Source organism: Haematobia irritans, chromosome 2 (genome assembly GCF_050003625.1).
Source record: "Haematobia irritans isolate KBUSLIRL chromosome 2, ASM5000362v1, whole genome shotgun sequence".
NCBI lineage: Eukaryota > Metazoa > Arthropoda > Insecta > Diptera > Muscidae > Haematobia > Haematobia irritans.
The window spans coordinates 823671-836593 of record NC_134398.1 but is presented as its reverse complement, the minus strand read 5'-3'; the positions used below and the strand labels follow the sequence as shown (position 1 = coordinate 836593).

At 32.4% G+C, this 12923-nt stretch overlaps 1 protein-coding gene across 16 annotated transcripts in view; it reads right to left on the bottom strand.

The window, feature by feature from the left end:
• The window catches only part of B4 (imaginal disc development protein B4), a 350112-nt gene that overhangs the window by 44947 nt on the left and 292242 nt on the right, over positions 1-12923 (bottom strand). Inside the window, exon 8 of one of the 16 annotated variants that reach the window (XM_075293015.1) lies at positions 5086-5227. The exons of the other annotated variants lie outside the window; for them this stretch is intronic. The gene's annotated coding sequence lies outside the window, so the exon portion shown is untranslated. The remainder of the gene's footprint in view (positions 1-5085; positions 5228-12923) is intronic. 16 annotated transcript variants of the gene reach the window in all.

The following is a 12923-nucleotide window of genomic DNA, read 5'->3' as shown; positions in this document are numbered from 1 at the left end:
TAAATCTGAACCAATTTACATAATATTTTGCGGGTTTGATTAATACCACAAAAGGTTACCTTGTGCAAGATTTGAGTAAGATCAGTTAAGAAATGAGGCCTGTATGGTCAAACATAAGGTTATTAGGGGCGAATTTTTCAAAAAATGGATGAAATCAAAATAAACTGTTACTACAACAACAACGGACATGGTTATATCGTCTTAAAATTTCTCCCTGATCAAGAATATATATACTTTATATAGATCACTCTGGACGCACCCCACCTTAGTCGCAGAGTTCCTCGATTTGTCCACAAGCTGAAGTACCAGAGTGTATAACATAAAAATGGATGAAATCAAAATAAACTGTTACAACAACAACAACGGACATGGTTATATCGTCTTAAAATTTCTCCCTGATCAAGAATATATATACTTTATATAGTCGGAAATCGATATTTCGATGTGTTACAAACAAACTTATTATACCCCCATCACCATTCTATGGTGGTGGGTATAAAAATATTGTTTTAGCTCAAAAAAAAAATTAAACCAAAGATGCTAAATCCTCAAAATAAGTCCTAACTAGCTTATATTTTTGGACCTTTTTTGTCTTAAATCGTAAAATTCAATATTTCAGTTAATTTAAGGACGATTTCCCTAAATCAAAAATGTGTTTCTTTACATTAAAGAAAAATTCTCTTAGTTCAAAGCCATGTGGCTTTAATGGAGTGTGCCCTAAATTTAATATTTTTTTTGAAGAAAAGATTTTAAACTTTATTTTAATTAAAATTTCATTATTCTAAAGAAATTTGTCCTTAATATTTTTTTTTAAATTGGGCGTCCTCAAATTTAGGTTGCGTAATCTTTAATATTGAGCGAATATTTTTTTCAGTGTACAAATAACACATGTTTAGAAATCTAAACAATGATTGTGAAGTTGTCAATACACCCTAATCTACACATTGTCATTAATAGATGTGAATGTAAATTGATTTAGTTTTCCTTTATTGTATGGGACAATTTAAATTAATTTCACAACACAAGGATCATGAAAGACTCTACAAATGATGCAGGGGAAATGTGAAACCTTATAAACTTTCCTTATTCCGTTTTCTCATTATAACCATCTTGTTAGAGAATAAAAGCCACACGCATTTGAAAATACACAAACAAATACATATTCTATGGCCAAATTTGGGAAAATCGGGCTATACATATATATGGGAGCTATATCTAAATCTGAACCGATTTCGATGATTTTTTGCACATATAGTAAGTGCTATAGAAGACTACATTTAGCCAAATTTGGGTAAGATCGGTTGATAAATAAGGGTTTTATGGCCAAATTTAGGAAAATCGGGCGGTACATATATATGGGAGCTATAGCTAAATCTGAACCGATTTCGATGATTTTTTGCACATATAGTTAGTACTATAGAAGAATATATTTATCCAACTTTGAGTAAGATCGGTTGATAAATAAAGGTTTTGTGGCCAAATTTGGGAAAATCGGGCGATACATATATATGAGAGCTATATCTAAATCTGAACCGATTTGGATGAAATTTTGCAGACTTGAATATATATATATATATATATATATATATATATATATATATATATATATATATATATATATATATATATATATATATATATATATATATATATATATATATATATATATATATATATATATATATATATATATATATATATATATGTATATATATATATATATATATATATATATATATAGGGTCTAAAATCAATATTTCTGGTAGGCACATTTTTTGGCCGATCAAACTTATTATACCCTAACCACTATGTGGTTTAGTGTATAAAAACCATAAACATGAAGATTGAGGAAAACAAATATTGAAAATATAATAATTTTAATTAAATATATTTAATATAAAATGGGCTCACCACTGAGTGGGTACCATTAGCATAATTGTATTAATAATCAATTAAATAATGAAAATATCGCTAATAACAGGTTGGCTGATAAGTCACCGGTCTGACACATAGATGGCATTGCTAGTATTAAATGCATATTATTTTTATATAGTTCGTGTCAAAATTTGACGTCTGTAAGTCAATTAGTTTGTGAGATAGAGCGTCTTTTGTGAAGCAACTATTGTTGTTGTAAAAAAAAGGAAAAAAAAAGGAATTTCGTGTTTTGATAAAATACTGTTTTCTGAAGGGGAAAAATACGGTGGAAGCAAAAACTTGGCTTGATAATGAGTTTCCGGACTCTGCCCCAGGGAAATCAACAATAATTGATTGGAATGCAAAATTCAAGCGTGGTGACATGAGCACGGAGGACGCTGAACGCAGTGGACGCCCGAAAGAGGTGGTTACCGACGAAAACATCAAACAAATCCAAATGATCCAAAATGATTTTGAATGACCGTAAAATGAAGTTGATCGAGATAGCAGAGGCCTTAAAGATATCAAAGCAACGTGTGGGTCATATCATTCATCGATATTTGGATATGCGGAAGCTCTGTGCAAAATGGGTGCCGCGCGAGCTCACATTTGACCAAAAACAACAACGTGTTGATGATTCTGAGCGGTGTTTGCAGCTGTTAACTCGTAATACACCCGAGTTTTTCCGTCGATATGTGACAATGGATGCAACATGGCTCCATCACTACACTCCTGAGTCCAATCGACAGTCGGTTGAGTGGACAGCGACCGGTGAACCGTCTCCGAAGCGTGGAAAGACTCAAAAGTCCGCTGGCAAAGTAATGGCCTCTGTTTTTTTGGGATGCGTATGGAATCATTTTTATCGATTATCTTGAGAAGGGAAAAACCATCAACGGTGACTATTATATGGCGTTATTGGAGCGTTTGAAGGTCGAATTCGCGGCAAAACGGCCCCATATGAAGAAGAAAAAATTGAGAACGATGGCAAAAATTCATGAATTGGGCTTCGAATTGCTTCCCCACCCACCATATTCTCCAGATCTGGTCCCCAGCGACCTTTTCTTGTTCTCAGACCTCAAAAGGATGCTTGCAGGGAAAAATTTGGCTGCAATGAAGAGGTGATCGCCGAAACTGAGGCCTACTTTGAGGCAAAACCGAAGGAGTACTTCCAAAATGGTATCAAAAAATTGGAAGGTCGTTATAATCGTTGTATCGCTCTTGAAGGGAACTATGTTGAATAATAAAAACGAATTTTGACAAAAAAAATGTGTTTTTCTTTGTTAGACCTGGGACTTATCAGCCAACCTGTTAAGACAGAATGCATCACAGAAAAAAATTTCACGAACATTTTTCCAATTAAAATCTTAATTGAGTTTTAAAAAATATTCAATTAAAAATTTAATTGATTCAACAAATTTTTTAATTGAAATAAAAATCAATCACACAAATTAATAGTATAAATTAAATATTTAATTAGATCAATTAATTTTTTAATTGACTGTCAATTAATTTTTTAATTGATACTATCATTTCTGTGATTGAAGACATTCCAATTAAAATTAATCGGATCAATTAATTTCGTGATTGAATCAGAAAAAAAATTTTTGTGTGATTAATAAAGAGATAAAAAAAACTTGTAATTTGATGGTTACATTTCTGAAACAAGTTGGTGCATCTCATATCATAGCGAATATTAAAAACTCCGAAAAAACACAACTTTGTTTGCTAATACAGTGCACTCGTGGTAACGTGGACACAGCATACACTCAAAAAAAAGTGAACTCTCTATTTCACTAAAGCCAATTTAACTTTATTTTAGTTCATGGAATTATTATGTTTCGAGAAAGTTTCCTCTACTTTAATAATTTTTTGCGTACGTTAGTTAAATTAACTAAAACCGAGGAAAAAAATATACACAAATGAAGCATAAAGATTAACTAAATTCGTGTCTTCCACAAAATAGTTCAATATTTCTTTAAATTTGTAAATTTTACTGCAAATGCGTTCATCATGAACTTCGTATGTCACTAAAGACATTCTTGCAATTTTGAACTCCAATTTTTCCTTCAAACTACAAAATTTTCTTTAACAAGTGAAAAACATTAATTAAGTCCAATAAATTTTCTTGAATTTGCCGAAAATATTTACTTATTTTTATGACATCGGCGTGATGCCAGCGTTTGTTATACTGTTTAGTTAACATTTTCTAAAAATATTAAACATTTTCTAAAATTAACCGAAACTTTTCTTCCTGGTGGGTTCACTGTTTTTTCAGTGTAACGTGAACACACGTTTTTTCTTACACTAACTACTCCGTAACGCTGAAAAACATGAAATTTGACGTTAAAGGTAGATTTACAATGCCAAATATAATTTCAAATACACTTACGAAATTTTCAAATTATCTAGTTTGTCTTTTTCGTGAATTTTAACTATTAATTTAAATTGCTTAGTAACTACATACCCACTGATATTTTTCCGATCTATTTTTTTTTAAATTTTTTTCATGAAATTAATTAAGTTTTTAATATTGCTAATAACAAAAATAGAAGACCATCACGCTAGAAATGTGTAAAACTCCCGAATATAGCTATGTTTTTTTTTCTGAAATTCGCTGAAGTTCGCTAACGTGAACATTTTCGCTAACGTGAACTCTCTTGGTTTTAATTAGTTCACATTACCGCGAGTGCACTGTATGCGTTTCTATTTTATAGACGATTGTTGTTTACAAGAAAAATAAGGTATGATGTTTCACGCAGCATTCTCATGTGCGTTTTTATATGAGATGCGCCCATATCCTGCACTTATTATATGCTGTTTGAGAATCACTGCCATTAAGTTTAAAATAGAGTTACACAATACTCTGTGAAACGTGACTAATTCAGCATCTTACATACAAAACGAACATGATAGACTAACAGCCTGTATGTCGAACGAGCTCTTTCGATCGACTGAAATACATAGAAATAGCTGATTTTTGGTTAGAAATTCAGCTGTTTGTTTCTATTTCAGTCGATCGATAGAGCTCGTTCGACATTCAGAAACAGGCTATAAGTGTAACTAAAACAATGCCATGTTGGCAGAAAGTTTGACGATTTTAAGGGTCAATATACAATCTGAGGATTTTGGTCCCGAAAATTCAATATTTAAGATTAAAGTGTGTATAGTTACCTGTTTTAAGATTTTAATTTATTCGAAGGAATTCACGTGGCTCGAAAATTTTGCGGGGTTCAAAATTATGCGGTGACTATCAAAAACAGTATTTTATTCTCCTAATGGTAAATGTGGTATTTGACGGTAGGTCACAGGTGTTCTGAAACAATAATAATAATAATAATGTTGATGTTCAGATTTTTATCTCTATTTTTGAGCAGTTGTTCGTCCGAGTAAAAATTCGCAATGCAAGGTAAGCTATCTAGAAGGGACTCCGATGGTACATAAGTAAATAGGCCATCGCATTAGCTATTCCATTCATCAAAACAAAAATGGTTCATGATTTCGAGATGATACAACGCACCTAACCTAATCTATAAAATCATTTAACTGAGTACATCATTGAATATTAACAATAGAATGCGAGTTTTTCGTTATGCGTTACTTAAACATTACAGCTTATTTTAATGAGAGCTATTAACATTTGTCAGAGCTATAAGCTGATTAGACATGAATAGAGGGGTTAACTCCGCTATTGTGAATTAATGCGGGTGGGTCGTTGGATTACAACGCAAATGTTGATGTTTTTGTCGTTTATTTGAGATATTTTGTTTATTTCAGTGTGAAGTTATAAAAAATAAGCTCTTTTTTTATTAAGCATTATTTTATTGCAGTGTTTGATGTTTATGGTTGTCACGAATATGGTGCCTGTTTTCATTCATGTTTATATGTCTCTTTTTTTTTTTTGTCTGAATTAATTAACATTAGTGTCACTTATAATGCCATATTGCAATTTCATATAATAGGTAGCATTAAGTAGGGTATTCTAATTGTTATAAGATAGAAATAATAAAAGCAGTAGAAATTAACGAATAATGAATAAAAAAAAACTAATCTTACTAACAAATTTTTGGAATAAAGTTTACTATAATTGAAAAATTGGAAAATACATCTTGGATCGTTACTGCTCATTTTTATGTTAGATGACCCGGTGTATTTCAGATCTCATGAATAGGAATTGCAATAGGAATAAAACCGTCGACATTTCGAGTTTTCATATTTTTTAAATAGTAGTCTTTTGTGAAAATTTTACGAATTCATATTGCTACCATGTCTGTATTGAATTATTTCTAAAATAATGATATCGCCTACAAATACTCTCAGAGTTACCATAGACATATTTGCATCATATTCGCCTTTTCATTCAAAGTTAACTTTTTAATAACAAAAACATTAAAAATCCAACTTTGGATGAAAAGTCGAATATGATGCAAATATGTCTATGGTAACTCTGAGAGTATTTGTAGGCGATTAGATTTGCCGGTTTTCCAAAATATCAAAAGTTGATTAGTCGAATATATATTACACAAACTTGGCTTGTACAATTTTGATAAAAAGTCGAAAAGTCGTTTTTAACTTTTGTATCTCTACTCGAGATGAGTTTTATACATGCTTCCTGAAATTAAATTAATTCATGTTTATCTAACATGGAAGTGTCATGACAACTGCTATATTTAGAATATCTGCATGGCATAGCATAATATAATTTTTATTGCTTCTGAACAAAAAGGCAAAAGATATTTTGTAGGGATATGATTGCCACCTGAACATTTTTAAATTAAATATTTGGATAAACTGGTTTGCGCCCTGATCACTGATTTACAAAACTGCAATGGCAATTCAATTCTAATTAGTAGATCAATTTTAAACTTTTTTGCCAACAGCCAATTAAGATTTTCATTTGTTCATGGCAGATTCCAAAGTTTTTCCTAGTATCATTGTTTAAATAAAGCTATTTTTCGAATATGTTACTTCTATATTTACTCTATTGTTTTTGTTTTTCCCTTTAAAAATGGTTAAAAACTCTTGTTTAACAATTTAGTGGTATATATTACCCTAAATTACATCCATAGAAAATATTGTAATCCCATTACGCATTTCCATTCATTGCTTCAGCAGTCTAATGTCATTAAATTTGTAAATTTAAATATTGTTCTAATTAGGGCGATATCTGATACTCACATCACAAAATTTTGTAAAACAACACAACAGAGCATAAATTAATCCCTTGGCAATCATTTCTTAGTAATGATGTAAACGAATATTGTAAATATTGCCAGCAAACCAATACAACCACCCATACATATATACTTGTGTGTGTAATGAATATAAACATATTTACATATAATGCTGAAATATAAATGCTAGCGGAACACAGTGGCTTGAGTTTGAATCGACATTTTCGATGAGATTACAAACACGAATAAATGTTTGTGATAATGTTTAAAATCCATGGAAAATGTTCACAATCTATTAACTTGCAATCATTATACCCTTCACCACTACTGTGGCACAGGGTATAATAAGTTTGTGCATTTGTATGTAACGCCAAGAAGGAGTAATCATAGACCAACCTTTTAGTATACGGATCGGCTTGGAATTAAATTCTGAGTCGATTTAGCGATGTCCGTCTGTCTGTCTGTCTGTCTGTCCGTCTGTCTGTCTGTTGATGTATTTTTGTGTGCAAAGTACAGCTCGCAGTTTTAGTCCGATTGTCCTAAAATTTGGTATAGGGTCCTGTTTCGGATCAAGGTTAGGTTAGGTTAGGTTATGTGGCCGCCCGATGTATCAGGCTCACTTAGACTATTCAGTCCATTGTGATACCACAGTGGTGAACTTCTCTCTTATCACTGAGTGCTGCCCGATTCCATGTTAAGCTCAGTGACAAGGGACCTCCTTTTTATAGCCGAGTCCGAACGGCGTTCCACATTCCAGTGAAACCACTTAGTGAAACCACTTGTTTCGGCTCAAAGACGATCCCTATTAATTATGGAAAAAATCGGTTCAGATTTAGATATAGCTGCCATATATATTTTTCACCGATCTGGTCATAATTGGCGTGTATATCAACCGATCTTCCTTCAATTCCGTACATCCGAATATTTTATGGGTCTCGAAAAACTTGCAAAATATCAGCCAAATCGGTTCAGATTTAGATATAGCTCCCATATATAGATTTCGCCCGATTTACACTCATATGACCACAGAGGCCAATTTTCAACTCCGATTTAGTTGAAATTTTGCACAGGGAGTAGAATTAGCATTGTAGCCATGCGTACCAAATTTGGTTGAAATCGGTTCAGAAATTTTGCACAGGGAGTAGAATTAGCATTGTAGCTAATCAACATATCTATTCTAACTGGTAAGGAATTTTGATACCGTATACAGGCTAGTGACTAAAATTACAGTTTAGGTTAGGTTGGGTTAGGTTAGATTTCAGTCCGATATATCAAGCTCACTTAGACTATTCAGTCCATTGTGATACCACAGTGGTGAACTTCTCTCTTATCAGTGAGTGCTGCCCAATTCCATGTTAAGCTCAATGACTAAGGGGCCTCCGTTTTATAGCCGAGCCCGAACGGCGTTCCACATTGCAGTGAAACCACTTAGAGAAGCTTTGAAATCCTCAGAAATGTCACCAGCATTACTGAGGCGGTATAATCCACCGCTGAAACATTTTTTGGTGTTCGGTCGAAGCAGGAATCGAACCCACGACCTTGTATATGCAAGTCGGGCCGTTTTGCAATGGGTTCTTATTTGTTGGCTTTTTTTTATTTACAAAATTACTAATAAAAAGTAATTTGGTTAAACAAAAATTAACTAAAACATATTTCTTGTTTGACATTTAAAATTATTATAATTATTATAATTATAATTATTATAATTATAATTATTATAATTATTATTATTATAATTATTTTATAATCTGTGAGTTTTCAAAATCGCAATTTTCTCACATTAGTTTATATTTAAACAGAAACGTAATCTTTATTTCTCAAGTTGACACTAATTCGACCCATTGTGCAAATTCCAAAACAAAAAAAAAAAACAAGAAAATATTTGCTATAGAAAATATTAAATTATGATTGCTATTCATTGCTTGTGAAATTTTATGAAAACTTAATCTGCTTATTGAAGTATTTGAAAATTGCCTGCAGAGTACAGTGTGCAGTAAAATATTTCAAACTTGGACCTCACCCAAAGGTGAGAAATTTTCGTAAATGTTTCCTATCACATTATCACATTAAAATTAATCTCTCATCAGTGGACACCTCCCAAAAGTGGGCAAAATTTAGGTGACCAGGTAGGTCTCGCTGTATACAACATAAATCTCAGGTAAACATGTGGAGATGAAATATGTTTATATTCATATTCGAATTGGATTGGATCTTTTGTGAAACATAAATTGGGACGACTGTCTATCGGGGGCCAAGTTTTCTTATTTTCATATTTACTAGAGCTTCTACTATATTATTCATATTTTCTTACTTAAATATTTCTTAACTGGTGCATTGAGTTTTACCATTTTGACCCTACAAAAAAAAAATAAAAAACCGAATGATGTTTCGTAATGATTGTTTGTAGGGAAACATTTCCTTCCATAAAAGTTTGCTAATATTCTGTATGTGTGTGTCGCTAACCATTCATGAAGCCCCTCAACAAAAAAAAAGAAGAAAAGAAAACAAACATGTCCTATACAAACGAACAATATTCCCATTTTACAATCAGAAACAAAAATGAGAAAGGTCCTCCCACTTGTACAGCATAAGGAAAAAGTTTGCCACAACTAGAGTAACGAAACGGTTTACAAGTTGATGTAAAAAGTGGTCCTTTCCCAACACCACAGAGCACCTTGGAACTACACTAAAATGGACGGTAAATGTGATCCATGACTGTACGTACAATGGGAGCTGGCATAGACCACCAAACATTGTGAAATAACCAATTGGGGGCTGAATCGTTGGTTCCGACTTGATGGGGCTGGGGTTAACGTCGATGTCCTTTCTGTGTAAATTGTGGCTATGATGTTACACTTAGCTAACTTAACTAAAAAGAACGGGAGATGTTAAATGGAAAAAGAAAACGACGTTGGAGTAAATAAAAGTTGAGAATTTTTTTCCCATCACATGTAGCAGACGTAAGTTTTCCTTTTGGGCTGTATACACTGTTGTTATTTCTTTGGGGGTCCTTCATTTATGGCAAAGGAACAAAACGAGAGAGAACAAAACATTTTTTTGATTTTGCTGTCGGCGACACGGTAAAAAGTTCCCCAAATAAAAGTGGATAGTTTGCTAGTTTCCCATTTAGCTTTTTGTTTTGTGAGGAATGTTCCATTTGCAAAGTCTTTGAGGGGAAACCATGTCAATGGTTGATTAAAGTCGTTACGAAATCGAAGAAGATTTATAATTTGCAACTTTTGTATTGATGGCTTTCTCCAATTGTTTTTTTGCCTTCAATATGTTAACAAAAAGTTTATAACAAGGAATTGTTGAAATTTCATAAACAGAGACAACAAGAAAGATTTTGAGAAAAAACTGGAAATGTTACAATCAAATAAACTGGAAACTATCAATAATTTGGAAGCAAAACTAGATTTTGATGGATTTTTGTACTCTCTTGGAGTCACTAGCAAGTTAATAAATTGAAAAGTAAATGGACAATAGGAAGCTCTTATCAAGCAAATATCCTAAGAGAAATGGATTAATCAAAGAACACATACAGAATTTGCGCAATTGCGGCATAAAGCTACTCATTCGTCAAAAAATTTAATTTTTGCTATCTTTCTATTTATGATGTCATTCATATCCCAGCAAAAAAAGAGCTTCCAAAAAAGTAGTTTGGATCCCCAATCTGTGATCCGGAAGTAGTGCAAACTTGGATCATCTCCAATGAATTTTACATGGGCTTGTCATAGGATGGAAGTACTCCCTTTTTGGATCCTTTGCATTGCTTTAGAAGTTGTGCCCTGTAAGTTAATTTGAATGAAGAAATTTAAAAAGCGAAAAAAAAAACAAAATTTTTTTCAACCAATTTCACTTTTTTTTCATCCATATGTTTTATTACACAATTATTTTCCTATTATCTAATTTTTACAATTTGAAAAACTTTTTGCTCCGACCAGGGGTTGAACCTGGGTTTGCTGGCACCATAACAGAAGGCCTTAGCACACTCAGCCACAAACGTCATTGAACATAAAGCGTCGAAAGGTCAATTCAAATGTTTGTGATATGATCGTAATACGCACCAAGGAATAACATTCTAATTGCTTCTCGAAATGTTCTTTATTAGTATGAACGAAAAAATAAGAAACGCAGGTTCAAATCTCACCAGCGGCAATTTTTTTATCAAATATTTTTCTAAAAAATTATTTTTTATGTCATGCATCGTTTTTATTTTTTATTTTCGGCATATATTTTCGTATAAATATATTTTTCTCATTAAAAATCAACAAAAAAATTAAAAATTCTCGTAATTTGCAAAACCTTCTCAAAAGAACTTCCATGGAAGCGAAAAAGTCAAACGGCACAGGTTCAAATCCCAGCGGGGATGAAATTTATTTTTTTTTTTAATTATTTTTTTACTTTTTTATTAATTTTCTATTTTTTGGTTTTTTTATTAGTTTTCTATTTTTTTTTTGTAAAATTTAATTGTCCAAAATTTGCACTTAAAATAGCCTGATTGCGTTCTTTGTAATACTTGTCCACAAGGACTGCATCGGAAGTAGAAAAAAATCATTGGGGGATCCCAAGATGCGCTTTAGAAGAAATGTTTGTGCACTTGTCTAAAAGGACTGCATCGGAAGTGGAAATAAATCATTGGGGGATCCCACTATGCGCTTTAGAAGAAATGTTTGAGGACTTGCCCAAAAGAACTGCATCGGAAGTTGAAAAAACTCGATGGGGGATTCTGGGATGGGCTTTAAAAGAAATGTTTGTGGAACAACTTCCAATTTTTTTTGCTGGGATATGCAAAAGATTGTATGCAAGATTGTTTTATGGAATTTTTGGTGAAATAAGAATCTGACCATGAAAGACGAAAACCCGATAACTAATCCTATATTACAACTCCGGCTAATCTATATTAATTTATCAAACTCTCAATTTTTTCTCAACATTTAATTATAAATATTAGCAAATGTCCATTTAAACAAAAACCAAAAAAAAAACATTTTTACAAATGATGGATTTTTTTTTGTTTGCTATTTTTCAAGAAAAGCTCATATTTCAATGGGCTGAATTGGAAAATCATTGTTTTTTTTTAGCGGAGGCTTTTGGAAGTCGGGTATGGTCTAGAGTTGTATTTATTTACACTACTTTTATTGTCTTAACGTTGCGACCAAAAAAACAACAAAACAAGGTGCGGCCCCATGAAAACAGACCCAGGTGTGCCATTAGACACCATCGTTTATACCCTGATCATATTTAGCTTCCAGCCAAGCACAACAGCCAGCGCGTGCTACACGTTTTCCCCCCCCAAAAAAAATCACAAAAAAACGTTTGAAACGTCCACAAAATGCTAAAATTCGAATTCGGCATTTAATAGTCAATAAATCATAAATGGCCACAAATGGCAATGTGTTCGTTAGTTCGTTTTCTCTATCGCTGATAGCCACGTTCGTAATACCTATCATGTGAGATTGTTTGCAAATATTTTTCAATTAATTTGTTAAAATCTACAATTATTTGTAACGAACAAAAAATGCACAAATAAATAATTACGAAATGTAGAATTATCTTTTGTTGGCATTGTCAAGCTTGCTTGATGTCGTTGCAATGGGCGTGACATAGTGCAATGGGAAAATTACATTTATTTTTATTTCTACGAGGTGGTATGTCAATTAGGTAAAAAAAAATCTGAATATAATAGGCATCCAATAAGAACTATACAGATAGAAATTAACAGCTTTGCCAGCAAGCTTTTAAAGCCCATCCCAGAATCCCCCATCGACTTTTTCAACTTCCGATGCAGTCCTTTTGGACAAGTCCACAAACATTTCTTTTAAAGCGCATCGTGGG